The sequence below is a fragment of the Chlamydotis macqueenii genome, chromosome 8 (genome assembly GCF_036417535.1).
Source record: "Chlamydotis macqueenii isolate bChlMac1 chromosome 8, bChlMac1.mat, whole genome shotgun sequence".
Taxonomy (NCBI): domain Eukaryota; kingdom Metazoa; phylum Chordata; class Aves; order Otidiformes; family Otididae; genus Chlamydotis; species Chlamydotis macqueenii.
Window position 1 is genome coordinate 21,228,998 of NC_141563.1, and position 26,606 is coordinate 21,255,603.

Genomic DNA, 26,606 nt, shown 5'->3' on the forward strand with positions numbered 1-26,606 from the left:
AAAGGGAGCCGCTTAGGAAGATGTAGGCAGTTCATCTGACAATGCCTCCTGTTAATCCTACCAGATATTAAACCATCTCGCTTTATCTTCAGATCTGTCACAGCAGGACAAGCGATCAGACTTCAGGATGCTCTTTCTTACATTGTGTGGCCCGTGGCCTCACAGATGCCGGGGTCCAGGACCTACCTGCACCCACAGATCTTGCCTGATGTTGTGATAGCCTCTTTTAGATGATTTTTTTTACAAGATTCCCTTTAATTGACATGGCATCCTCCACTGCCTGGGAATTCCTCTTTGCCATGTCATATAATCATTTATTCCAGCAAGGGCTCAGGAGCTACAGTTGGGCATTAAATCAAGGTGCAAGCGTGTGCATCCTCTTTTTATGACTTTACCTCCATCTTCTTTTCCTAATGTTGCTTTCACGTTATCTTTGTCTCTTCCCAGTCCTGCCTTCCTTTTCTTTACTTTTGTTGGTGCTTTTCTCTTTGATTCTATCCCTCCAAACCATTTATTTCCCATCTCTGATTTGCAATGCATCTGCATGCTGTTCTCTCACTGCCAGCCTTTTTGTCTCTACCTGACGGTTAGCAGTCTTTTCTAACCATCGTGAGAGTAGAATTTGGCATGCAACAGAGTGCTGGTCTTAGGGAGCAGACACTGCCCAGAGGGACAGCATGGGAAATGCAGTGAAACCAGATGAAATCTGATATGACCACTTGAGATCCAAGTCAGGAAAGGCAGATTTGTAAAATAAATGTTGTATTGCAAGGAAGGGGAAGGAAATTAATGAAGTCTGTTGCCCTTAGAATGAAAGATGGGACATATTTTTCCAACTCTAACCTTTTCCAACTTAAACAATTATATATTTTTCCTGATTTTACTTACAATTTTAAGGAGCAATTGCAAATGAAAAATTATATTACTCTAGTTGATCCAAGAAGGCAGAGAGAAACTTAGGATATTCTGATAGCTCAAATTAGGGAAGAAATTGAGGTAGATAATTCTGTGAAGTAATCTTGTTCAACAATAAAATCCTGTTGTGCTTGCACATAGGAGGGATCAGTGAGGCAGAACTGTTCCCCTGTCCACATCACCAAACCCCGTGTAGCAGCATTGCCATCTCTGGGCTTCTCTTAGCTTACACAAACTGAGGCTTGCTTTCTTCTCATTACTTACGTGCCTCCATCATGCTTTCAAGCAAGATCCAACAAAACTATTCTTTTAGATTGGTTTATTTTCTGGACTCATCTTTGTCGTATGCTTTTTTTTGAGCTGTGCTATGAATCTTTCACATGTCTTAAGTGAGCATGAGCAGGCCAGCATCAGGCATCCACTTTTTCCTGACAATGTCCTACTTTTTTGGCTTTTAAATGCTACCTACATTTTGTAGATGTCTTTCTCTCCCACATACAACTTTAATACACCTGGAATTTTTTTTTTTTTAAGTCTTTTGTGATGATAGCACCCAAAATTTGTCAGGAAAGGCACAGTTTCCACCCCAATCCATTTAATAGACCTGTGTTTAGGTAAGATTCCTAGGTCTGGAGTGATGGGATTTTTTCATCAATATTGTAATGTTGTACTATTGGCAATGACGTAATAGCTTGGCTAATTAAATTCCAGTAATATGCACTTACGTGGCTGATCAGTACTAAAGCTATTCATTTTATATCATTTTAATCTTTAAAATGTTAAAAAAGCTATTTGAAATGAGTAGCTTACTGTAAATGAATGATCAGAGACCACAGTCAATAAGTAAAGTGCTCATTCACCAAAGTGCTTTAGCAAGGTTGTATTTTGTTAAAGATTTTGAAGCTGGACACAGTGTTGACTTGAAGCCCATCAGACATTCCTGTCATTTATTTAGATTTGCTGAATGATCTGAAAAGAGACTCAAATGCCAGCAAAAAGGGTTGGGCAGAAGGACTACCAGGCTAGTCCTCAGCTCTCCCTCTGTTGTGTTTTAGATGCCACTGAAGAAAAAATGCAGTGCATCAAATTATGTGACACACCACATGACATCAAAACATTGCTTTTGTTTTTTGACAGGCTGAGAGAGTTGGGGCTGTTCAGCCTGGAGAAGAGGAGGCTCCGGGGAGACCTGATAGCGGTCTTCCAGTACCTCAAGGGGGCCTACAAGAAAGATGGGGAAAGGCTGTTTAGTAGGGCCTGTTGCAATAGGACGAGGGGTAATGATTTTAAAATAGAGGGGGGTAGATTTAGATTGGAAATCAGGAAAAAATTTTTTACGATGCGAGTTATAGAACACTGGAACAGGTTGCCCAGAGAGGTGGTGGCGGCCCCATCCCTGGAAACGTTCGCGGCCAGGCTGGATGAGGCTCTGAGCAACCTGATGTAGTCAGGGATGTCCCTGCTCCTTGCAGGGGGGTTGGACTAGATGACCTTTGAAGGTCCCTTCCAACCCTAACCATTCTATGATTCTATGTTGCTTTTCATGTGAATTGATACAGTATATGACACAGCACTTGTGTTGCCCCATAGCAAGATGGAATGCAACTCAGTGTATAACTCAAGTGTACACTTAGGAGATGCTGGATGTTTTGAAGAGCAACTGTTTGGCTTGACATCTTCCTCAAACTTCAACAAGTTTCCTGCAAAGTTAGCAACCACTTGCTAGTGACACAGAAGAGAAGAATACACGAGATAAAACAAATATCAGCCCACAGCATGTAACTTTTCAGGTAGTGTTTATTAAACATTATCTTTGTTTCAAAGCAGTACACTGGAAGAACATCCAAATGACTTTGAAGCTTCAAGGATAATTTTTGTGTTATATTTTAACAATGTATTTTATCACTATAGCTCATTTTAAATTTGCTTCAAATATTAAACAGACACTGGCTACAGTAGTTAGCTGAATTGTTTATGGGATCAAAATCAAACTAAATGTTCAGAAAATTTTCAGCAAGAGATTCCAGTTAATGAAAGCACCATTTGCGATGTACTAAAACATGTATACACATAGGTATTGCCCCATTTATCAGACATGAGAGCTAATTACCTCATCCACTGCTATATTTCTTCCATCCTCTGCATTTCAATTCCCAATATTAACACATAGGTGGTCAAGCTGACCATCGAATAGCCTGCATGAGCATGAATGCATTAAATAATTTAATGTTAGAAGAGTTTATTAAACTGCCACATTCTAATCAGCATGCGTACCTGCCTTCATTAATCTTGCACTGGTCCATGGTGTGTCTCTACAGCCGACATAGAGTGTGCTAATGTTAATAGGAGCTCTTAACAAACAGGATCAGTTAATCAAGGAAAATTTACTATTAGCCACATGACCATGCATACTGAAATCTAATTACAATCAGATTTAACCTCTTCATTACTGTATTCATCCAAATATTTTTATCACTTGTGATACTGAAGTATTCCAAACTGAGACATGAGTATGTTCATTTGAACAGGAAATACTTACGTTAACTCACTTTTATTAAGAAGGGAGACTTTCCTTTTTGCTATGTTTTCAATGTATAATGTTATATGCGTTATATTTACTACCAAAAGCCAGAAACCTAGTACCACCTTTTCTCATCCAAAACCTGGCTACAGGAAATAATTGCTAGAAGAGAATGTTGAAAAATGAACTTCAGTATTCGGTATTAATTCAGATGGAATTTAGCACTTGGTAAATTGTCAGTTAGCACTGGTTATGGTAGATATAGTTTATAATATACAGGTTTTTTAGCTGCTAAAGTGTTTTAAGTTCTTAAGCAATGTATTTCTTTCTGATATCAATTGAACCATATTATTTTATAACACTTGACTATTTTCATTAGATCTTAAACTGTGATAAGCAATTAAACTCCATCGGTGGCCGTGATTCTCTGAGTCTGTTCACAGAATGTGAGAGGTTGGAAGGGACCTCTAGAGACTTAGTCCTTGATAGAGAAAGGGTAAATGGAGATAGTTGCATTTTAGAGCTATTGATTTTTATTTATTTTATTTCATTTTATTTTTTAAATGTCCTTTTTCTGTATGCAGAGAGTAGATACTATTACTTCAGAGCAGAGAAGGTCAAGCCTGTTTCTTTAATTAGGAATCTGCATGACATTTTGGATGGAAGAGCGATGTATTTTGAACCATAGTAAAGGGTAGGATTCTGAACTATTTTAAATTGCTGAGAGGGCAATTTGCATGGGGAGTTCGTTGGCTGAGTAACACTATGTCACTACACCTCTGCTTCATGTGGATTGGGTCATAGCAACGGCATTTGCTGACTTTTGCGTAGGGACCAACCACCAGCCTTGGGGACACTACTGACCCTGCATTAGTCTCTGTCACCATGTGGACTTTGTTTTCACTCCTCTCCTTTCCACTCTTCCTCAACCTTTCTCCATTTTTCCTCCTCCTCCACTCTGCTGTGTAAGCTGAGTTACTTCTGCAAAGGAGATAAAGTACTGGGATGGTTTCTTCCTCTGGGAAACCTGTTTGTTAAAAATTTGCCTTTTGGTACAACCTACTGCATTCCAGTGGTAAAAAATGTACTTTTTATGAGTTAGGGTAAAAGTCAGCCCAAGACAGGATGGTAGAGCTGAGTCCAGGAAGGGAAATGGATTTGCTAAGGCAGATATTTTTTTTTTTTAATTTGCTCCTTCTTCTACTATTGTAACACATTCTCTTTTCTCTTCTCTCTTATCTTCTTCGTTTCTTAGATTTATTATGTCCACAGGGTTTTGCATTTTATTCCTTTCAGCCCTATTCTTCCATCTTTTGGCATCTTTTCCTTCTCTCAGTTTCTTTTTGTATTTCTGTTTCTCATTTTGTTAGCTTACTCTTGGGCTACTCCTCTTACCAGCATCTTAAATGCAAGGTGCATTAAAGCACTCCTCTGAGGGTGCCTGAGTGTCTGAGGCATCTGCATCTTTGAGGGTGTTTTATGCCTGTTCTCTGAAGACTTCTCTGTTACAAATTTTTTTTTTGCAACTGTAGGTTAACACTGCTTACTGTGCTTGATAGGTGGAATCTTGCTTCATACATAAAGCTGGGACAATCAATTAGCTGGTAAGAACAAGGAATGTTTCTCCCTAACCTATCCTAGATCTTGTAGCATGAACCGTCTCTGTGGTAATGGTTCAGCATCCTTGATGAAAGCTGAGGAACCCAATCAATTGAACTTTTTATGTGTGTCAAAGACCAGATGAGTCTTCATGTTTGCCCTGTCACAGAAGCCACTTTCTATACACTTTTCTGAACTATAGTTTCTAAAGTGTATTGTTTCTAAACTATACACTTTTTAAGATATATGATTGCATTTTGAACGAATGTGTGGCTGTCACCCAAATGAGTATCAGTTTGCTGCAGTATACACCCTCTGAAGGCATCATGCACAGCACTTGTTTAATTTTGGGGAAAAAGCTGCATTTGTAGGTCACTGTCTGACTTGCAGAGAAGCTGTAGGATAAAGAGAATTTGGCTACCATGAATGGGATGTAGTGTTGGTGGGCTGTGGAAGAGAAGAGGTTTCTTCCAAACTAGCTATTATGTAGTGATAGCCCTTGTTTTTTCAGCATAGCTAATACCGAAATTACAACATATTTAGGGACTGTATTGGTATCTGGTGCTCTGAACAAACCAAATAACATTGTTAGGGATAAACAGAGGAATAAATAACACAACATAACATGAACAAAATCTGATTCTTCATTAGCAGAATATCCTTCTTCTGCTCCGCTTTCCTTTTGTACTTCTGGTGCTTTCAGTTGCAATTGCTCTATAAATCTGACGACAAAGGAGAATGCTGATAACTTGCTAAATGTACAAATCTAGCGTGATAGAAGAATTTAATGCAATTCTATATGACTCAAATATAATGTAGTTTGGAAATGTCATATGATAATCCTACATAAAACCCTATTCATCAAAAGGCTTCTGCTGTCAGGTTGTGATGATGCTTTGATTATTTTACACATTATTTACACTGGATAGAGTTAGAAGGCATATTCTATGCATGATTCAAGATGAAAAGTAATCTTTTAGAAGAGAGGGTGTATTCTTTGTACAGATGTTAATTTTGATCATAGGAAAGGGGGGAAGTACTAATAAAATTGGTCAGGACATAACAGTATTTTGAAATTACTCTTAAAAAGCGAGCAGAAGTATAATGTGAAAGTATTTTTAAAAATTTAACATTACATTAAAGTAGCTGCCTGAGTTCTGTGACTGGGGATTTGTAAGCTAAAGGAGATATGACATTTGCTATAATGAAATCAGGATGGCTAGAAAAAATGTCTGAAAAGGGCCTAGACTGGAGAAAAGAAGGACAATTCAGCAAGATTTGTGGCATCGTATATAATGGGGCAATGCTGAGCTCATAGCAGCTGTTTAACACCGGAAATGTGTGTTTCTCAGTCCAACTGAATAAACAAAATCCAAATGGAAAGAGGGAGATCGGATCCAGAGTCCTTGTGCTGCGTGTACCGACCACTGCTGAAAGGGGCAGGGTGTCTGTAGCAAGAGGTATGTGGGGGAGAAGTCATGTATTCATTAACTGATCTGTGAAGGGACCTGGAGGTCTGAGAATTACAGGCAAAACCTGTGAGTAATGAATGCTACACAGCACATTTTCACCCTGCTTCCCCTTCCCTGCCCTGCCCTGCATTGCACTGCATTTTAAAGAACGTGTTTTTTTTCCAGCAGCTCCCTGTAAGGAGCAGATGGTGTGTATTGTCCTGGAGATTCACTACTGGTCTGTTCGGATTCACCCAAGCTCTGTGGATTCTGTTAGTTTCCCCAGGAAAATGAAAAGTGCTGATGTAGTTTCCCCTCACTTTTAAAGGATCTCTCCAGATTTAGCGTTTCCTTCTACCTCTGATTTACCAAGCAGAATCCTACCTACAGGTTGATAAATATTGATGTTGTATTGATGATGCTGAAATTATATTTGTCCATAAGGATTTAAGTAAATATTCTTTATATGAAAGTTCAATTTGTAATCTATAGATCACGAGACAGTGGTAAATTAAAATAATAAGCTTTTCCTTAATTATGTACACAGGTTCCAATGGTCTACTGCCACATTTTACTGAAGCAAAACACTAAAAAGTATTTGCCACTAAATATTGATTCCATTTTATTCCTTTTTTTATTACCATATATGCTGAATTTCCTGCACATATCAAATAGCAGATAAAATAAAACAGGGCATAAACAGTTTTAGAAAAGTAACGTTATAGGGAATTTGCTGAAGGAGCTGGAAGGCCAGATTAAAATATTTTCCAGACCTGCTGAGAGCTTATCTCAAAACATGACCAAGATAATTGTTTTATTTTCCTCTACTGAAACATCTGGAATAAGTTCCTAAAAAGATAAGACGTGTATGCACAAAGTGCAACTGCAGCATAGTGTTACACTCCCACATAGCTTTTCATTTAATGTGTTTCAACTACCACCTGGCCAAACAGAGACGAAAATTTAGTAAAACATGTTTGAGCTCGAAGAAGTGTTCAGTCTTTTGCTATTCCCTGCCACTCCTCACATGATTTGTCTGCTCCTTCTCTTTCTCAAGGACTAAATGTTTCAGGGAATCACAGTTTCTAGTCAGCAGAGGAACCACAACAAAGCTCTTCTGGAAATGGAAACTACATCCAGCCTCTTCTACTTTTATCTGTAAATGAAACACACTCTTGTAAGCCTGAACCTGTTGTTGTAGACTGTGATGTCTAAGGGAGTTAGGCACCCATTTATAAATCTCATCTTGGAAATCCCATCTGAAGAGAATTATTTTCTTACTCTTTGTGATTATATGGCATTAGAAGATAAAAGTGTTTCCATTGGGAGAACTTATTTGTAGCTGAGCTTTCCATTAATGAGAATATGCTCCGTTTTCTACACTGCCTGTGATTTATATACTGACGATATAAGTGCATACAGCTTGAAAATATAGAAATACTTGTATTCAAAACAAATTATAATGTATTTCAGATTAATGGCAAACTGTGAGATGCTAGGGAGGTGCTTCTCAGGCAGAAAGCTGTATCAGGCCTTTTTGCAACAGTATGATGCGGTGCTGTCAATACCAAATGCATCTGGAGCAGGAGCGGGATACTTCATGGGTAGCTCATGATCAGCTCCAGGCATCCCTTCCAGGAAAAGCATATGAGAATGATGATGTAAAGCATGCAAAAACACACTTGTTAACTCTTAACAAAAATAAAAAGGGAATAATTATCCAATTGTAGTAAATATATGTGTGACACAGAGAGATAACTCACAGCTTCTTGATGCTGCAGACCTAACTGCACAATTTCTGGTAGCAATAGATGTAAAAGGTTGTGGAGACCCATGCCAGTTTCTGAGCTATTCTGTTAGAATATCCTTATTCTGCTAAAATTTAAAAATCAAAGCTGAAGTATTCCTTAGTGGGTGATCTGATTGCTTTGTAAGTCAGGATTCTGACTTCTGCTCCTTCAAAAAGAAAGACATACCAGCAGCAATGTAATGTCTTATGTCCAGCTGGAAATTACCACCAGAATCGTTATTTCAAAGTGTTTTCTTGGAGGAAATGCAGTTTCTTTGACTGCGTCCTCAGCTCCTGAAATGCTGTGAAGAAGAAATGAATGAATGAGGCCAGAAGGCATACTGCAGCATCTTCTCCCCTAGCCTTTTTATTCGTAATTGGAAAGTTTTGATTCAGTGGTAACAACAAATTCTACAGGCTTACTTTTTCTTTCTTTTTTTTTTTTGTAGAGTAGTTTGTCAAGAACTGCTCACTTTTTAAAGTCGGAATATTTAACTGCATTTCAAATATTTTTCAAACAATGTTTCAACATTTTCAAAAGATAATTATTTCATTGTTATTTGAAATAACTTAAGAAAATCAGTTGACTGAGACAAAACAAAGTACCCTTCTAGTGCAGAAATGCTATCTGAAATTTGTGGGTGGTCTAAACCAAACATTGAACTTTTTGGTTTGCTAAGCATTTTACCTTTTATTTGTTTTCAGGTCATTCCAAGATGAATCCCCTCTCATCCCCCCTTTTTCTGAAGTTGCAAGTGAGTCAAAACCTATCTTATTGTAACTTTAGATAACTATCTTTATCTATTAGAAAGAAAAAAAGAGAAGAAAAATATAGAGATAAGGAACACAGGAGTTACCGAGTAACAAGTGTTCATAGAAGTGTGTTTCAAAGAGTCAAAGACAGACATTTAAATCCTATTTCGGGTCATGTGTTCTGCAGATCTCAAAGGCAGGAAAACTCTGCCTTGACTCAGGGCTTTTCTGAAAGCTCGTTCCTGGATCCAAGTAGAGTTTTGACATTATTATAATTCAATCAGATGATAATGGTCCCATCTGGCAATAGAATAGCAAGTCAGCCAAGACTGATGAAGGTGACATTTTCCCTTCTCCAAATTCTTCATTCAAGAGCTCAAAGGACCTATAAATTTGATATCCAGCTCTTCCTCCTCTCTTCCTGGCAGCACATCCAATTTTCAGTCCTTTCCTTTTCCCTTTTTTTTTTGCTGAGACTATTCCTACATTTCATCTCCTGATGAAGTTGTAAAATCTTACTTATTTCCTCCCTCTTCATAATCCAGTAACTTTTCCCACCTTAAGTTGGCAACATGACAGCTGCTTATCTGTGCTTTGACTTTTTAGGTGTTGTCTTTTCTTACTTCTTAGCAGCCCTAACTAGAGAAGGAATTCAGTATGAGCTTGGCTGTGTCTATACATTTCTGCAGCCCTTTCCACAGGAGTGAGGAAAGCATAACAAAGGCAGCTATGCTTTTCTGATACCAATGCAGACTTTCCCAGAGGTAGCCTGGATGCCATTACTTGGCATTGCGTTGTTTAGACTGGCATTTAGTATCTGAATATATTAGTCTTCTGCTTAATTAAAGTAAACGGTGATTAAAAGTCTGATGATGCTTCTAATTCAATACCAAGGTCTATACTCACAAGATTAGACTGTATCTGCAGATTCTTTTCCTCAGGAGTGAGGTTTGCATGTGAAGTTCCTTGCTGTGCCATTTTTTTCTTTTAGCCATTTAGGTTGTTCCCATAACTCCATCTGCAAGGAAGCTGCAAGCCTTGGGGAGGAGAAGGCAGTGAGGGAGAGAGGATTTTGATCCAACCCATTTTGATGTCTCTTTCATAGATCATTCCCTTCCCTTCTAAACAACTGCCAATTTAAACATGAGGGCGTGTGCATAAAGGAGCGGTAAGAGGCAGAAGGAATATGTTAGGGAAGGGCCAGGAACCTCCTAAACGGTCTTCATCACGGACGAAATTGATACCGTGAAAGGATAGCACATGGTAGGGAAGGATGCAGTATTTGTGATCTTGCATCACTGCAGATATAAGAAGCTTATCTTGCTATAGGAATGTTCCAAGCAGGATTCTCATGTTGTTGGTTGTTGTCCACCCAAATGATAAACCCCTGAAGACAACAACTACACTAGTCTGTAGCACTCTGCAGATTTCCCTGAGAATTTTTCGACGAGCTCTCCTAGGCTTTATTTTCAGTGCGCTGGCAGCAACAAGCATTGCGGCAGGTTTTTCTGTCTGACACCTCTCACTCGTCCTGATCACTATATTTGTCGACACACAGATTTGTTTTTTCAAATTTCAACTTCAGCCATACTCATTTTATCATCTCTGAAGATTGCTTGGCACTAATCTTGGTTTGGTTTGGGTTGGGTTTTTGTTTTAATGACGTTTCAACAGAGATCACTGAGTTTCAAAAAAAAATAAACATCCCTTCCAGCCTCTCCAGAAAAACACACTGGAACCTAACAGAATAAACCTCCATCTTGTAGGGTCATTTGGTGGATAAACAAAACATGTACTTAGTTCATACTTTGCTGGAACTTATCTTTACTACTAACATCCATCCTTTGCCAGATTCTGTCATCCTCATTTTACTGAATGGTTTTTTATTCCTCCAGTCATCCTATACATTCTAACAGAACTATAAGAGAGTATGAGTTCCTGTGCTGTGCATATGTGTAAAAGAATTTGGCCCACAGTGCTGTTGGCTGCCAGTATTGTTTTTTTTTTTCCCTGTTTTTATTGCCTATTTAGCCAATATAACCTCATAGACTTTTAAGATTTTTGAGGTATGAAATATTTCTGATCCTACTTGTTTTATATTAACCTTGTGCAACAGTTTTAGTATTGAGTCAGCAAATAAAAAAAAGTAAATCTAACAGCATTTCTTCATCCAGTCTGTAGTCCTGTCTCACTATCTGGTACTCTCGACAGGGGAGGGGTCATTTGAAATGGACTGGGAGTTTCTCTTTTGTCTGTTCTTTATAAAGATGGTTTTCAGGAAGCGGGGAGGATAAGTGCTTAGGCTGTGGGGTTGCAAGTTCCTCGTTCCTACTCCTTCAGCCTTTAGGAGATTGCTATAAAGATTGCCCTCCCTGTGCTTGGTCTTGTTCTCACACTTCTGCTGTTAACACCATCACCTGCCTGCTCCCAGACTCCCGCTTATCTGCAGCAAAATGCAAATCTTGTTCAAATGATGATACTGATCTCACTCCAAGTAATAGCTATTTTGTTGCAGACCATCAGTCATGTGTCCCTTGTGCCCAGTGTTGTCACCAGATACAAAGAATAGGCAGGTCAAAGCAGCTCCCTTAAAACTAAGGCATTAGGTCAAGCCTAACACTGAAAGCCCAGGTTCAGTAAATATTGTCTGAAGGTAAGTTGACATTTTCCAACTTAGAAACCCTTATTCTGTGTGTGCAACAGAGAAAATTTGAGGGAGAACAGAGAATTGTTCAAAAAGCAATATTAGGAACAACATATCCACCAACACAAGTCTCTTCCCAACAGTAACTTTCCTAGTAGCTACTCAATGTCATTCCGTGACCAGCAGGATAATGTTCATGGGTACGTCCGTACTGCCTGGTCTTTCCCTTTGCCTCCTGCCGGGAGCGCTGGTCAGCAGATGGCCCAGGCCCAGCCGCCCAGCACGCGGGCAGAGGGCTCTAACTCCCTGCAGTGCTGCCAGCTTCTGTTCTTTGACTTCTGCCCATTCCTGCTGCCGAGCTTTCAGGTCTATTAAGAGCAGCAGATGTCCTCAGTGGAGTTCACTGAGCTCTTCTGCCGTCATCTGAGATGTCAGTAAGGACATTCCCCACTCTTCATCAAAAAGCATCTCTGTCTAACACCACTACAAATCTCTCAGTGTACGCCAGATCCATCGGCAAAGTCTTCTCAATAGCACAAAGAGGCTCACTGGAGGGAGTGGGTTTTAGATTTGTGCAACTTGTAGTTGCCAAGATCTAGTTGCAGCTTGGTTTTTTTCTTTCCTTTCCTCACAGTTTGTTTCCCCATCCAGCCAGTTCTGAGTCTGTGCAATTTTATGTCTGCTCTCAGCGTTGCTGACAAGGTGGTGGACAGGAAGAGTATGCAAGTGGGGGTCTTCCTATAGCATCTTCCAAAAAAGAGCCTCTGCCATTCTGAGAAAATACTTTGTGCAAAAGAAGATCTGTGGCTGCTTGTCTCCGTTCAATATCAAGGGGGGCCCTTCAGAGCTTGAAGCCACAGGGCTTTGCATCTACTTTGCATCTAGCGATGGTTTTATTATGTTGGAGTTAACCAATGTCTCTGTGTTTCAGTAATCTGTAATGACAAAAACATCATCTAAAATATTGGTTTTAAATAACCAGATATAAATTTAGGCCCATAAACATAAGGGAAAAAACACTGCTTTCTGCAGATCAGAATCTATTTCCCATTTGGTAATGACTCATTTAATATCAGCTGATCCATTCAGCTGCAATGAGTTGTTGTTTTGGTTTATAAGGTTTTTGAAAGAGTGCTGTTATCATACAGTCTTTTAAAATAACACCAGTAATACTATACCATTAGCTAAGAGAAGAATACCATGTTTATGAGATCTATTCCTGCCCAGAGGCAGCCAGCTGTATTTATAAATAGGTGTGATCTCCGTGCTAAGTAGTTGTTCAGGTTTGCCTTGACTCGCTAGTCCCAGTAAGTGGACTGATAATTTCGTTTCTCTCTAATTTCTGACTATCTTGACCTCTACACTTTCTTTTTACATTATCGAGCTAGCAAGGTGTTTTGTATGCACTAAATAATACAGACAATAATTGTGACCCTTTATTAAAATAGGGAGATGTTAGGGTTTTTTTGCATTATTTTATTACTTTCTTCCACTGTGCGTCAAAGTTCCACATAGAGTGCCTGTTTTTACTTAGGATTTTTTCCTTTTTATTAACCAGAACTTTTCAACCTTGTGTGATCTCTTTACAATTCCCTTTAGAATACATAATTGTGCTCGATCAATTTGTTAAAGGCTTTTGAAGTGTTAAAAAAGCTGCATTAAAATTATTTTCTTTCAGGTTTTATGTTAATGAACATAGGTGCTATTCAAAGCAAAGTCAGTGTGTCAAGGGAACTTTAACTAAAGTTATTCATACATAAACTAAAAAAGGAAACATCTTTAGTGGAGGAAAATACATTTAATGAGTAAGTGCAGCACACAATTCCTCCTTTCAAAAATGTCAGTTCATATTGAACCTCCATTCTAGATATCTTACAATTACTTTGTCAACAGAAGGTAGAGTAGTGATGGATGATACATTGGTTCTTGAAACCAAACTTTCTGTGAGTTACTTAGGCTGAAACTAAGTGCTTTTACATTCCAGTCTTATTGATGATAGTGGTTTTATATTTATCACCCTGTCATTTCAGTTGACTATATCAGCCTCTTCAGTGCAGGAATATGGACAGTAATGGAGGTGTGTCCTTAGTGCTCTAAAGGGTCACAGATTCATTCCACTAAGATGTTCACAGCCCTGTTGAAAGCTCAGAAATTGTTTTGCCATTTTAAACAGTAATCCGCAGCTGTAGGTGTGTGAGGCCTGTGAAAAACGGTTTCTTACTGGTCTTTTTAGACCTTGCTACCTTTTTGACACTGAATATGCTTCTTTTGGCTTTCACTAATATAATGCTACTGTTTTGCAACCTGCCCTATAATAGTCAGAATTCTACCAGGGCCTTGGGAGTCCAGGATCAGATTGCAACATTTATTTATAAGAAATTCTGTCAAGAATCAATAATAGTCTTGGGTCTCAAGTTCCTTCTTTAATAATACTTTGATATGATTTGTCACAAGCTAGCCCACAGTATCCACCAGATTTTATTACTTAGCTTGCAGCACAGTCTCTCATCTTTGAGTCATGAGATCAGCCATGGGGAGACCTTTAAAAAGCTATATTCTTTACTGTTTGGTTATTACAGAAAGTCTATATTACTCAATAATATCTTTTATAAGGTGTGCTGTCACATCTTCACATAGATGTTTAACCTCGATGTAGATATACTGAATGCCTGGAGGCCATTTTAGTGACATGGACATTGTTTTTCATGATTGGATGCCAAATGTATCAACAAAAACAACAGAAGTTGGGCCTTATTTTCACAGCTTGGTAGTTCTGACTGAATCTCATACTAACTGTCGATAGCAACTAAGATTTTATTTAGAGTGTAGAGTGTAACATTTTTACTACTTGAAAGTAGTAGAAATTCTGTGAGAGCAATTTAGATTACTTTCCACCGTAATATCAGTTCCTTAGGTTCGACTGTGTATCTCAATAAACAAGATCCTACTGTGCCACTCACATATCGTGGTTCTAAATATATAAAACTTAACTCAAACCTGAAATTCAGATGGTTACAGTTGGCATTTACTTATACAGAGAGTTTACAAAGTGAATTATATGTATTGTTGACTTGAGGCACAATATGCTTGGTGCAATGAAATTTTCAATAAAGTTTGTTAAAGGGCTTTGACTGAATACTGTCTGATCAACCTGTGAAATTGAGATCCTCCTCTTCCATTTTGGTGAAATTAAGAACTGAGGAATCATAGAGAAAGACAGAGATTTGCTCTGTGTCGTGTGTCAGCAGAGTCATGCACACGAGTAGCACCAATAAAACAAATAATAAATAAACATGTTTTCATGTTTATTCTAAATATGTATTTTGAAAAAATATATGCTTATAATTTTAGATGTATTAATTCTTAAAGTTTTCCTGTTAATAATAGGAATTGGTTATTGGGTACTTCTCTGTATTTGAAGGTTCTTTCAATTTGCTATGTAGCCATGTTGTTAGCAGAGAAGGAAACCTTTAATTAGAGTATTGTTGAAAATCAAGTTAAGATTTTTGGGCTAGGCAGGTATTCTTCAGCATAGAAGCATGCACGTTTTCCAATACTGCTCACAGTGAGTATCTTAGAAAGAAGTAGGTGTGGTGATTGAAGAGATTATATCTCCCTAGTTTATCATTTTTTAAAGCCTGTCCCAGTAAAACTTGTAAAGCAGGCAGGTCTTTGTGAAAGCCAGTCCTTATGTATAATACAGTTACATGACCTTTTTTAGCTCAGAGCTAGGAAAACAAAACTATTAATAGATCCATAGAGGGTTGTAATACACATATTGCAAACCAAAAATAATTCTAAATTCTTTATTAAGAGCATACAGTGCATTTTGAATTCCAGAAAGGCAATCTTGAATTGACTCTAGAAATTTCCAATGCTCTGTTTTGGAAATGTGACATTTTCATGGACTAAAGTAATTCCAAGACTAAAAATGCACATTGGTTAGACAAAGATTTTTACCCCTGAAAAGCTTCTAAGATTCTTTCCTTAATGAGAATTTAATTGGTAACTGGAGATATTTCCCTCAAAGACTTTGCAAGTTATCCTAAAAGGAAGAGTTTAGTCCTAGATGCAATCTAAAATGTAGTAATTCCATAATATCTGAAACACTGTATTAATTTCACAAATTGTTACAATTTCTGGCAAGAGCCCTGGAAAGGAAGTCCTCAGGAAATATAGCAATGTAGTATTCAGTTGTCGTGTTCCTTTTCAGGCACCCTAGTAAATTAATTTTAAAACATTTAAAAAAATTGTTGTCTAATTACGTCTCTGATGTTTGATTTATATTGAATGGGTGACTAGAAAGATGAAAAATATCTTTTCCAATTGATATTTTGGACAAGTTAATGTATCTCATACCACCCGGGAGTTTATATATATATATGAACTCACATACACACACATATTCACATGAATATATACATATATATAAAATAAACTACTAGTGAAGAAATTTTATTTACCTTTTATCGTTTTAGAGCCATATGTAACATAATCTGACTTTCAAATATCTGAGTAATCTACCTGTAGGTAGCATTGACTTAAGTAAGAAAAGATATGAAAAAAAAAGACATAGAAAAAGAAACCTGAGGTAGCCTCTGGTAAAAAAAGAAATGGTATAAATTAGATCTGGACTTGAACACTTCCTATGTAAAATAAAGGAGAAAAAAACCAAGAAAGCGGTGGATTTTATCAAAGAAAAAAGGGTTAGAGATGGGCATTTCAACATTAAAATTAGAAACAGAGAGGCAGTCGAAACCTGGCTTCCTGTCTAGATTTCATAAGCTAACCTGTGCTCTAAATTTATGAGAAACAGAGAAGATGTTAGCCCTAGACCTGTCTTTTCTAGCTTGACCTCAAGCCCACGGGTTGAATCTGTCTCATTAGAACAATTAATTCAGACCATGCCCTAGTCTTTTCCTTAGAGCTGTTATTGCCCTGCCTGAGGAATGTAAGGAGATACGCCCGTCACAAGACCAAAATGCAGATGTGGCCTATCATAAGACCTGATTTGTATCTGCCACATCCCTGCTTAGCAGGTATTTGTTTTTTTCAGTAGCCTTCTCTGTACATGTTGGGGGAAAGGCGATTTAGCTGGCCTTTAGTGCCTGCAGAAAAGGATGTGTTATTAGATGCATCTAGAAGGCTTTCCCTTCCCAACAGAAAAAGATTGTTGTTTTCTAACATGCCTATCAGCTCCGCCAAACTCTTAGTTTTCATTGTGCTCAAGTTTCTGGCAGTGTATTGACTGTCCCTCTAACAAGAGTATGGCACATGCTTATGTTTTGCATATCTTTAGATGGTGCACTAATAAGCCAGAAGGAATAGAATAAAGAATGCACCAGTTTTAGCATTTTGATAGTATAAATGTATAGTGGATATGTGCATACTTTTTTGAATTAGTAGCAGGTCAATCTTTGCAAGATCCTTCATTGTTACTGGTTCTAGAGACTCTTACCAAGGCAGTCACTCTAATGTACAAACCCGATCAGACTAACTCAGACTCTGTATGTCTTTTTTCCTTAACCGTTGTGATTCAGCAGTCAATCCTCACAAGTATTGGCTATTTCCATAGTGAGTTAGCTCTAACATAACAACAGGTTCTGTAAAATCCCTTCAAAAATCAAAGCAAAACAGCATGCATGGATTCTAATTGTGTGAGCTTGATGATTCTGTGAAATTTATTGTTTACAGGTATCATTAGTTTTATTGGTAGCAGGCCAACTGTGGCAGAGGCCTATTTAGCGTGTGATAAGAAAGCAAAGGAAAGTGTTAACTTGGGTTTTGATCTTATCAGCTTCAATCACTTCCATAAATCCGTGTTCTAGAAATGCATCTAAGTTTGTCCTAACTTTCCTGGGAAGCCCATATTTCCCTCTAGTCCCATCAAAGTTCACTTTATTAACCCAGGAGTTATAGGTTTCAGCAGAAATAAATTCTTTTTGCAGCAACAAAATGTACTTGTCGGGCTTTCCACCAGGTTCTCTGAAAATCTCATTCTTTTGTGTAAAGCCACATTCTGTATGGCAGCTGCTCTTCTGTAGTACATTTGCCATCTCCTGCATCCACATCCAGACCAGTAAAACTCATGTGTTCGTCAACTTGCGTTTGTATTCGCATTAACTCACTTGAGCATATAATTCACAGAGGCCAAAGAAACGGGTGCCATTTTTTTTAACAGAACTAGGACAAAGAAAAAGCATAGAGGAAAAGACAGGTTTTATACTCCTGAGCATTTGCAAGAATACTGAATGATGAGGAAGAAAATAAAACTGGATTTACCACTGAACAAGAATCCTAAATCCTGCATACTCATCCTTGGCTTTCAGTTGAGCAGAATGAACAATCATAGTTTAGATAATGGCTTGTTTGCAGTTCTGTTCCAGTTACGCCTCGTGGAAGTATTCAAGTTTTCTTGCTTAGAAGTAGAAAAATGCCTTTGAAAAGGTGATCCTCGCGAGCAATCTTTTGATTTGCTTCTTTAGTAAATTTACCTGCAGTAGCCAGATCTGTTGACTGATCTTTTTGATCTTTTCTTAGGAATCTGGATGTTGCCTATGTTGTGTTTATAAACATCGCATGTATATCTCTGTAATTGTTATATGGCTTTTAAAGGGCCACTTCAGAGTTAAATCAGCTGTTCTGGCCTTAGATCTGAAGACCAACGTCAGTTGATGGGTGTTGGCACTCTCAGTAACAGGCAATGGCTCATAGTTTTTGAATATTTGCTTTCTCTAATCTGAACCAGGGAACTGCTTGATCATGAGATGATAGTTTGGCCAGGATTGCAGGGAGACATTTTCAAATTAAGAATTTAAAAGGAATTAGAAGATAATCTCTGCTAAACGTCTGTTCCCTGATAGAACAAAGACACCAAAACATGGAAACCTAATTTGAGCTGTTTAGTCTCCTGAAACTAAGTGTAGATATGTCTTTAGTCTTCTTTCATTTCTAGCCTTTTTTTTTTTTCTGCTGTGATATTCCTGTAGCTATTTCCATTTCTCCCCCTGAACATTGTGACATCTTGATGGTCACAGGGGGAATGGATGGGCACATATATACTGCACTGCATTGTGCTGTAGAAAGCAATATAGCTACAGCAACATGGAGCTGTATACTTACAGGGGTCCCAGAATTCCCTCCAGAATGTAACAGCTCATTTAAATTTAGCTCCAGGATCTATATATTGCTTTACACTGTTCTGTGACAGAACATAAACCTAGCACACCCTGCTGGGATTAACATGGCTGATAGTCAGGCATTTCTGTAACATTATCGGCTCAATCTAAAAGTTTCATTGTAGGAGCTAGAAGATTTGTCAGTTCAAGTTGGAAAGAGGAGAGACGAGGAAGAAATGGGTAGCTTCATCTCTCAGCCTCAACTGTGAGTACTTGGGAAGTGAATTCAATGCTCTGAGTTTGACTTGAAATGCAGATTATCCTTGTGCTTAGTAAGACTGCTGCGTGATAATTTTGCATTAGGTTGTTCACCATACAGAGAAACATGGCAGTTCTTAACTCCTCCTAAGAGGACATCACTGTATTAGGATGCTAGGAGCACAGCACTGGAATGTGCGCTTCCAGTAACTCGTTCATTAGCACTGAACATCCAGAGAAGGAACATGCTCACTGCATGCTGACAAACTTGGACCATTTGGCAGGTTCTGAGGCTTTTCGCAGGTTGGCATTGTGACATGGGCTGAGCTTTTAACCTTGCTCACAACATTAATAATATTTAAATTGAAAGAGTACATACTCCAGGCAGGGCATGTTCCCAAGTTTGTGCCAAGATCTAAGCCATGCTGTACCTCAGGACACTGAGCAGTGGAGTGCTTATTAATTTTTCCCTGTAATTCTTAATAAAATTGTCTTGCAGCATGCAAGCAACAAGGGCCTCTTTGATAATTTACCCTCTGCAAGTTCAAATCCATGTTAGTGAAGGGAACTGTCTGCTTTATATTTCAAAAGTAATGGATTCAAATTCTGTTGGGATTGTAATTTTATTAGAAATTCTGTGTATCTTCTCTTGTTATTATTTCTGGGTCAAATGGATCTTTATATGGACAGATCAACACTTAATTTGTTATTATCTGTAAGTACTCAGCAAATAATGAAAATATCCTGTCACTTTGTTAAAGAATAAACAAAAGAGACAGTATTAGGTTATTTTTAATTAATTTTTTGCATACATGGAGATCAAGCTTGTATGCCTCTGGAGCTTTGGCTGGCCACTCAAACATCTGGCAGGAAAAGCTGAGTAGTTAAATAATTTGTATATACAGAGTAAAGCCTGCATTTCTACCAGTGTTCACTGTAAAAGTAAACAACATGCAGGGCAGAAGGGTTTACGGTAATGCTGTAAGTTAATGATCGTGAGCACAGCAACAAACTTTTGATGTTGCCATCCTAATCGGGCATTTCTGTAGCATAATCAGCTCAGTCTAAAAATCAAAAATCAGGCAGCTCCATTCTAGGAACTAGAAGGTCTGTACTTTCTAGCTGGAAAGAGGAGAAACTGGGAATTTAGTTATGTTTATTTATTTATATTTATTGATTTATGATACTTCCTTTTTTAAAGTTACAATTGATTCTCCTGGATTTGTTAAGGACATTTTCTCATAACTTCCACTAACTGACATCCCATACAATGGAGAGAGAGAGAGAGAAGCACTGAAACACAGCATTCAGTACATGATGTATGTGTACATATATATTATGTCATTAGTTACAAGTCTGGAGGGAAATACACTAGACCTTATTTTCAGACAATCTTAGTGCATACAAATAAAATTGAAGCTTATAAAAACTGAAAAAAAAATCATGTTTCTGAAAACTGGGACAATTTTTCCCAGTGTGAGTAACCAGGATCTACCTTTAAGAAGACCTACAAATTAATTGTTTTGTGTCTCAGCTTGCCTAACTACTGTCTAAAGTAGGAATATTCTTGCCATGATACATAGCAGAACTGACAAGAAGAAGATATAGTTTTTCCTGTCACAGTATTCTTACATGGACCAGACTTAGAGGAATTATAGATTAAAATTATTTTTTTAAATATTTTATTGATAAAGCAGTAAGTATCAGACACATCAATACACATAATGTATTTTTTTCTACTGAGCAGGTCCATGAGTGTGCTCAAGTTATACCACAACAGGTTGTTCATGAACAGCAGCACCAATAAATGTAGTGGTTTTGCACATTTTATCCCAATTACCTATACCTCTACACCAACAACTCACTGTTCCTCTCTGAGTGTATTCTATGATGTGCTTGCACGTGGAACTTATAATGACTTCATATGTCTCATAAATCCCTCCACAGTATCCTTGACTAATTACAAGTGGGCGAGCTAACGTGTTGTGGTTGGCGCTGAACTACCCACAGACTGGCCAGCTGAGGGTCCAATAGTCAACAGAACTGTTAAATTCTCAGTTGAAACCTTTCTTCCATGGAAGCACTAATTTGGCTCTTTTTTTAGTACCCCGGTGCCAGTTTTCATGAAACTGATGGCAGACTTTATATTCTTACCATTTCTACAATTTTGCCCCCTTCTTAAAGGACAGGAACTGACAGATGGACAAAAGAGCAAACAGTGCAGCGTTATGTATTTTATCCTTTCAAAACCAGGCTATAATGAGATATAAAACTTCACTCACTAAGTTATGAAATATCAAACAACATTCATAAAGTTATGTGACAAACACTACTCACAAAGTTATGAAATGCCTTATAAATATGAAATATCTTATAAATATAAAAGATGAAACTCCAATTTATGCCAATAATCTTTTCAAGCACTAATGTTTATCTAATGGATTCAGCTACCAAAAATTATTGCCTATGCTACAGCAAGCATTGTAATTTGAGATTCACCTGTGCCATTATATCAAAGCTAAAATTATTCTGTGAGACTTTGGAACGTTCCATGTTGGTTGATACTACATGCTTTTAACTAAAAGCTTCTCCTTTCACTTTACATCAACAGAAATGGAACAATTAATGCTTCAAAATACAAGAGAGGCTTTTGTTCTTGTTTAAATTTTTGTACCTTACCTTGAAAGGTATCTTGAGCTCCTTTGAAGTTTTCCTTTAATATACTGCACCCAAACCACTTCTTTATAAGAGCCTCATTTAACTTTTACATTTTAAAGATCTTTCAATGCAAGCCCAAATGTAACAAAAGAACGTGATAATTGTTGAAACAGGCAGAGTTGTTGAATAGTGTACACACTGAAGCTTGCAGAAGCATCTTGTGCAACTCTGGCTCTGGTGTATAGCTGGCAGGGAGGTCACATCGCACAGAATTTACTTCATGTTCTAGACTAATGTTTTCTTGAATTATTGATCAAGTTTAATAATTCACAGAGACCCCAGTTCTACAGAGGTTGTGTGGCCCCTAGCAGAGAGCCCCACTTGCTGCCTGTGGGATTCACTCAGAGATCTGCTTTTGCAATTCTCAGGCTCAGGCTTAAATGCCAGTTCTTTGTGAAGTCAGTGGTTAGGCTTCTATAGATTTCACTGGGCATTGGATTGGACTGGATAGTCTTTGATAAAGGGCTGAGTTTTCTCCTCTCTGCATTTGCAAGCAGCTACCACCCAGCTGACAGTAACAAGAACAACAACTGAAATGCTGATTTCAGATTTCAGTGAAGCCACTTAGGACTGCATGCAGAAGGTCAAGACAATCAGCACTGTTGAGTGCAAGATTATTTGCAGTTAATCCCAATACTGCCTTGGCATTCCCAGTGACTATATAGAGGTATTCCTGCCCAGCAGCCAAGTAGAGTATATAGTAAAGCCTGCAGAAGTTGTGAATATTTTCATACCTCTAACTTCCTCAATTCCTTGTAATTCCTGATAGCCAGTGTACAATGTATTTAATTTACTGTATTAGAAATTTGCCATTTCAGATTTCTGATGACTGCCTGGCTTTGAGGCTCTGATGCTGTTATCAGACTCCATCACAAGTGAGTAAATGTTGATGTCATGCTGTGGTTTATGAGACACAAGCTCATTGTGCCTATATTTCTGCTTATTTTAGTGCTTCTACCAGTGTTATGGGAACTCACACGCCATTTCAGACCTTTGAAAGTCTAATTCTCATGCACCATATTTTTTTTTTCTTTCTCAGCTGAGGCAGATGTCCCTTTCTGTAATAATTAAATTAACACTTTGGAATAATGATGCATTAATTAATGCCAGATTACAATGGAAATGCTACAGAATTACACTTTATATCAACATTAATGCAAAATGAGTTCCTCCTGGATAATATTTCTTAGAGAATACAAAAAGAGATAATACTAATTAGGCCATCAATTTAAATTTACCATAATTTCAATCCATGTCACTTATCTGTTCTCTAGCACAAAACCTTATATTCTACCATACACTTTTTGCTGCATTGATATCAGTATGGCAGCCAGACTGGGAGTAATTTCCTAATATGTGTTCTTATACATTACAGTACATTCCTGTACTATAATCCTAGTTTTTGTGCCTACATTGTGAAGGATTGAACTTTGAAAATCAGATATGGGCTTAATAATGTTCTGACATAGCTCTTCTGTGGGTAGAGAAACTTCACTGGCAGAAAAAAACCTTCACCAGAAGCACAGGATTCTGTACTGTGCGAAGCACATTATTAGACTGTAGCACACAGTTCAGTTCTAATTCTTCCTGGCATGGCCCAAATTTGCTGCTGCAAATGCAAGATCTGCAAAGTCATTCTTTTGTAACCATTATTATTTTAACTGCTTCATACCAGAATGTGAGCCAAATAAGAAACCAAGGTTTCTGTTCCCAGGTAGCTTCAGCCTCAGTTGTATATTCCCACTTCTGAGAATAAAATGGTTTATTTAAAGCACGTTTGATCTTTGGTGCTTTTTTCTTTATATGACCATCACCTAGATACTGCCTCTTGTGCAGGCAAGAAAAAAGGATTATAAAGATAATTTTGTAATGCAAAGCATGAAAAAAAATTTAACAGAGGTGATTCAATTTCAGTGAACATCCAACAAAGCTTTACTTTCCTCTCTGTCTCCCCTCCTGACTGTCTGGCAGTCTGTGTGGAACCTGCCAGGTTACCAGAATTTCAGGCTTCTTGCTCTTCATCAACCTATGTTGAAGACCAACAGAGAGTCAAGTCACTAGAAGTGAGTCAGGCTGGCTTGCAAGCTCTCGTGTTCATCTGGAATTCCCAAGGCGTACAGGGAGTAAGCTGCACTTCAGTCCAAAATATATAATGAAAAGTTGTCAGGGACCTGGAAGTCTGGACTGTACTAGGATGCTAGGAGTTTGAGAGTTCTTTAGCACCATGAAGAAATTATTTTTTTTAATTATCAAAGGAATTTTTTTTTTATTTTTCAGAATATAATTTTTCAGAATTTGCTGCATAATGAATTTTAACCTATCTGGGCATTTTTATTCTAAATACAAACACTGCCAAATTTTGAAATTCCCTGTGAAACAGAGTCTCTGTACAGCTCTAGTTACTTTCTTCAAACACTGAAATATCCTTCTTTATAGAAGATTTTGCTTATTAGATTTTAATTGTAGGCTTTTATACTAGTCATTTGTATTGTTTTTATTGTATAAAATTGAATCACTTAGTTCAATACAGAAAATGCTGTTGCCCTCGTAGAATGTTTTCGCCAATGGGAGGATTTCAAGAAGCATTGGCCACTCAGTGGATCCGATCAGGAGACAGTAGCTGTGAGGAACTACAGAGTACTGACAGAATTCAAAGAAAACAAAACCCCACGTTGATGGTCGTGCTTTATGGAAAATGTTTCAGCTTGGATAATAGCTCAAGAAATTCTTTTGCTGGCATATTGTGTATCTTCCAGAGAGGGCCATTCTTTTTTTTTTTATAGACATTTTGAGTGAAACGTATGTCATGTAAAGAACAAGCAACTTGTGTCCAGTTAAATGACATTAGCCCTAAAACAGGGGTTGTGTGGGATTTGACCATCACAAATCTACACGGTATTCTGCACCAGAATGAATTTCACACGTTGTACTTTGGCTTTAGTGTACTGCTTTCTCTGGAGAGTACCATTCTGGTCTCTCTACCACACAGGCAAATTGAGTTAATGCAATAGTTCTTCTCCTTTGCAGAATTTATTTGGAATTTAGAAAAGGTCAGATATGTAAATCTGTGTGATTTGTTTTATGAAACTACCTCTTTACTTGGGATAGTTCAATATAACTGGCCATCACTGCCCAAGACTGTTAAAAGAATATGTAGTTAGGAATAATGAAGTGAACAGATTTTTGAAAATATGAAGAAAAATTATTTTCCAAGGAGCTATCTATTAGATACTGGAACAGACTTTTTCCAGAACTACAGTAAGCCCTCATCATTAGACAGGCTTGTAACTCAGTGCAGAGTAGATAATGTACTAGAAAAAGTACGATAACTACATGGACTGAACTGATTCTGATCCCAATGTCCTGGAATTAAGAAATCTCACAAATCTTTTCTACCTCTAACTTATTTGAGGACTGGCAAAGGAGGGCTTTTTTAGATCAGGACTCAAGCAAGTATAGGAAAACAGCCTTGTACAGTAAAACAGCCTTGCCCTGCGGAAAAATTTGCTCTGTGCCAATCTACACTATGCTTTCCCATCTCAAGTGCTATTAATCCCTTACTTTCACAAGCAATGAAGTATGTTCAGAAAAACATAAAGAAAAAAAGTGAAGATTATTTTTAGATTTTATATGTAACATCAGCTAGAAACTAATTGGATTAAATACTTTTGTACAAAAATAGCACTCTTCTCCAGACTTTTTGTTTAGATTGCCAGTTTTAAATATGTGGTTTTTTCTTTTTAAGTCTTGATATTGTTTTTTTTTCTTATTAAGTTATATGGTTTCAAAATGAAGAACTTTTAATCTTAATTTTTTAGATTATCTTAATCCTTCATTGCTAAGAATGATATAATGGAGATACAAATAAAATATTTTAACTGGACAGCTATCTGATGGTGCTGCGTTTAGCTGAAACTACAAGTCAATATCTACAGAGGACAGAAATAGGACTGGATGCCTCCCTTGAAGATGGCATCTTTATGGAACATAAAAATCTAAATGTGCAGTGTCAGAGTTAAGTTCAAGTATTCTAACATCCGCATATTTAAGTACTAGGGTTTTTTTTTCTGGCACATTTCCACACTTAAATCAGACGTGGAATACTTGTAAGGTGGTACCTGATAGAGGACTTTAACAGCTTTTTAATTTTAACTTTACATTTAAGGCATCTGCAGGACTTCCTTAGCATCAGTACACTGGTAACACCTGCCTCTTTCCAGTTGATCACACCTGTTGACAATGTGCATTAAAAAATCAGCTAATAACCTTCTTCTGGTTCTCCTCCTCATCTGCATTAGTACTGGTAGCTCTGTGCATAGGGAATTATGTTACACAATGTATTCCTTGTTTAAATTGATTTTACTGAGTGATAAACCTATTTCTGGTCATATTGCTTAATGATACCCCTAACTCAGAAAGGGTAATTCTAAGAAAAGAAAGCCTTTTCACAGATATATGTAACTTTGGAATAATTCCATCCCCAGACTGTCCTATGAGTTATATGTATTTAAATTTTGTCCCAGAATAGTAGGGTAGTTCATGTTCTTGTCAACTCTGTATTTTTGTCTATGAAAGCCCTAGAAGAACTGACTTTGAAGGTTCTACCGGCAGCCAGAAAACATGGTACCGTTACCACAGTGCTGCATGTTGGAGCACAGCACAAATAATAACAAGCTAATTCCAGAGGGGATAATACATCCATAGGGAGTGTGGCAGCATCGTAAGATGTTACTAGCTTGGGTTTTGAAAGCAAGAGAGCACAGTCAAATGATGCTGCACCTGAGCTAATACATTCTCCATCTTGATGGTGGTAATTAATCAGGGATAGCATCGTGCTGAT

General features: G+C 37.7%; 1 long non-coding RNA gene across 4 annotated transcripts in view; it reads left to right on the forward strand.

Moving 5' to 3' along the window:
• The window catches only part of LOC147599956 (uncharacterized), a 502,172-nt gene that overhangs the window by 194,040 nt on the left and 281,526 nt on the right, over positions 1-26,606 (forward strand). The gene's annotated exons all lie outside the window — the stretch shown is intronic.